The sequence below is a fragment of the Chrysemys picta genome, chromosome 10 (assembly GCF_011386835.1).
Source record: "Chrysemys picta bellii isolate R12L10 chromosome 10, ASM1138683v2, whole genome shotgun sequence".
NCBI classification, from domain to species: Eukaryota; Metazoa; Chordata; order Testudines; family Emydidae; genus Chrysemys; species Chrysemys picta.
Window position 1 is genome coordinate 12191103 of NC_088800.1, and position 3624 is coordinate 12194726.

The window sequence follows — 3624 nt, forward strand, 5'->3', positions numbered from 1 at the left end:
AATTGTAATGGCATTCGTGCTGTGTTAATATGAAATTACTCTTCTGATTTACTTGATGTTCGGAAGCCCTAAATAACTAGCCGCATATTTTGGGTTCATAGACTAAATCTGTATTTAACATGTAGGCAAGATCTGTTTTTACATCTCTTTACATCTCTTCTTCACTTGCTTCCATATTTTGGAGCATAATTGAGATTGTTCTCCCCTCCCCCCATACAAACCGCATTCTAACTGCAAGCTAATTGCTTCGTAGCTGCGTAGAATCGGCAGCAGGGGAGAAGTGGCACACAAGTCGGATTGTTTTCATGCGGTTCATTTTCTTCGTTTGATGCTTTGTCCCCATGTGCAGTGGTTTCTAGCCCTGCACATGCCATTGAGAAGTGGCAGATGGTGTAAATTGGGCTGCTGTCTGAAAGTTACTTTAGGATTCCCCTGCATCTTTAACATCTTGCCACAACGGATGTGTTGGTAAAATCCACCCCCTCAGGCTATGCAACAGTGAACAATAACCACCTTTCAGCTGCATAGCTGGCTAATTAGACCACTAAAAACCTTAACCAAACCGAATCCGGTCTGTGGCTGTCTTGTCTGTGGCTGCTAAAGCTACTGGCTGCCTGTGACAAAGACAGAAGCGTACATTTATTGGATTAGATTCTCCTGCAGTCTCAGGAGCGGGGAAGTGGTTCTGTAAACATCTTCTCTAATCCAGAGAGCGCAGCTTCCGTGTGACAATAGTCTGAAAAGTGTAACACACAGGCTGCCATAAAGCAGAGATGCAAAACCACTTGGGAAATAACACATGCTTGAAAGCCTCATGGAAACAATTACTACTCTGGAATTGTGTTTTTGTATATATTTTTTTTTAATAAAAAAAATTACGCTAAAAATTCAAGAATTGGCTGGCAGGTATGAGAGGATGGATAATGAATATGGAACCTTTTGTTTCATGATCACTGATTCAAATCCAGCTCATGCTGCTAATGACCACAAGTTATCACCATTTAATAGCTCTGTGGCCTGTGTGAAATTAATTTGTTGGTTTGCTTCCTGGTGGACAGGTGTCGTGTGTGTGTGTGTGTCTGTAAGCCACCATGATAAAACTAATGGATAAACCTATTAAGTGACCAGGACAGGTAATACCAGTGAAACTCGGGTCATGGCATTGTTGGGGTTGCATTAAGGTGCACCTTTGCAGTGGTGGGAGTGGAAGACTGGGTTCCCACCATCTCTGGACCCATCTATTTTCCGCCTTTTAAAAAAAATTATACTCTCATTTAAACCTCCCATTCTTGTTTGCGAATTTAGCACTTCCCACCAACACAGGGAGTGGAAACTTTCATACTTTCATAGTCTTCCACCAGGATTTGGCCCCCATTTGTGAAACCCTTTGTTCAGTAACTTTTGTGCACTCCTCGTAGCCAAGAATAGAGCAGTGAAGTAGAGATGATAGGCAACGTACAAACACTTCCAGACTCTAGCGCAGAGCTCCCTTTCCTTGTCTAGCAGCGTAACTAGAGAAAAAGTCAATTAAAACACTAACAAAAAGAATTGTTTCTGCAAAGGGAATTAAAAATGTTGGGTTATTAAGATCATTAATTGTCCTCTAATCCAGTGGGGGAGTTTCATGTCAGCTTCACCAGAACACTTAAAAAATTACTGAACAAATACTGCACCTCATGTTCTGAAGGATCCCAAAGCACCTCAGAGCTGGGATGTTTGGTGAATTCTTCGGTCCATGTTGAAATGCAGCTGCTTCTAGGGTAGAGCATTGTAGCCATACATTACTTCCATTGGTGAAACTTGTCCAGCTGGAACTATCACTGCAAGGTGCTTGGATCCCACAGTGATGGGCGCCATATAAGAACCCAGGGTAGAATAATGGGAGGGATGGAAGGGGACTTGAAGAGGCAGAATGCAAAAGCCAGAGATGGAATTTTGAAGCCAGGTGTCCGAGATCCCCAAAATAAATACTTAAAACGACAAACATTTCCTGGGTCTGATCAAACCCTCCACCCCTCTCCTAAAATTAGCTGATATTCTTCAGTTTTTCAGTATAGATGCTCATTTTTCCTTTTAACAGCAGCAGTGAAAATGAGAGGCGTTTTAGAAATGTGGTATCTTCCAAAGTGTTGCCTAGTGATAATGTTGCAGTTACATATCTGGGGTGCTACAGTGAGCGAGTGGGGCTTTTGTTCAACTGTCAGTATAACTAGTTTCAACCAGAATGCAATAGTGTAAGCACAGGCTGCTTTACTGGATGGGTGAAGCATAGGTTAAGGTGTCTAGTACAACCTGCACCTTGGTCTCGGGGAGCGTGTAGGACTTGGTGCTAAAAAGGTTGGTGCCACATTAGGAAGCCTGGACTTACCACCCTCTGAAAAATGTTCCTTTCATGAGGCAATTTAAAACATCATCAAAATTCTAGGGCCCAGAGGCCTTGCTGTGACTGAGAGGTATGGGGCCGCCTTATCAGTAAGTAATGCAGAATATATGCTATTAATCGCTCTCCACAGAATATATCCCTGCCAGAGCTTAAATTGCATGTTCAGCCTAGACTGGAGCGCTGTACTGTGTGCTTGTTACAGCAAGGTGTTTGGTCTCCGGAGAGTGGCTATAACAGATTTCTTGCAAGTGAAAGCCGGAGGCCTTTTTTGAATGATGCTAGGTGAATGCTAGGCTGTTTAAATGTCGTTGGTTTTTTTTTTTTCCAGGAGGCAAAGTGGGTAAAGGTTCTGTATAAACGGAGGGTATCATTTATTCTCATGGGAAGGGGTGAAAATCACAGTAACTCCTTCAGTCGCTTACTATAAATACAACAAATTGCCTGGAGCGTTGGTGCCGCTCTTAAGGGTTTCCTGGCCAGGTGCTGCTGTGGATTGCCAGCGCCAAGGGGCCAAAAGGCATTTTTGAAGCCGGTGTTCTTTCCCCATTGGGCTAGATATGCTGTAAAAATCAGTGCTGAGCACAGAGGCTCCTTGGCTCAATATGCATAAGTGCTGCGGTTGTACCTAAAAGTTCTCCTGACTCTTGTCTGCTGAAACAACCCTGCTGAGGCAGCTGCATCTCTTTCCCCTTTTTTACCTTATGAGTGCGTGCTGGAGGGAGGGGCAATGAGGGCTCCAAGAAGAAAACGGTCTGGGTAGCATGCAGAAGGACCCCAGGTGAACCGGTTGCTTGGGGAAAACTTCCTTTCTCGGAGGGGTGCTCATTCCAGGACAGCAGCCCTCTCTGTTTTGGACTGTGGCTGTGATTGACTTAAGTCGAATTAAAGAGACCTCTATGTCGAACTAAATAGCATCGCAGTGTGGACGGGTGCAGGGTTAATTCGATGTAACGGCGCTAACTTCGACATAAACGCCTAGTGTAGACCAGGCCTTAATTCTTATCCCTGAGCTTTGCCTGTTGCTCAGACTGCTCTGGCTAATTTCCACATGCAGAAAATCAAGTCCGTGACCAAAATCACCACAGAAATCAACCCCTGTTTGAGGAACCCAGTGGTGGATAGTATTGTTGGTTTTCGTTTTCCCCCTTGTATGTAAATTCCCCATAGTTGCATATGATCTATTTAATAACAAAGTTTCTCTGACAGTACTAATTCTTTTCCCTGGCTCTCTTCCTTGCCAG

At 43.9% G+C, this 3624-nt stretch overlaps 1 protein-coding gene across 3 annotated transcripts in view; it reads left to right on the plus strand.

The window, feature by feature from the left end:
• Positions 1-3624, plus strand: part of FAM174B (family with sequence similarity 174 member B) — a 56954-nt gene that overhangs the window by 19148 nt on the left and 34182 nt on the right. The window lies entirely within an intron of this gene.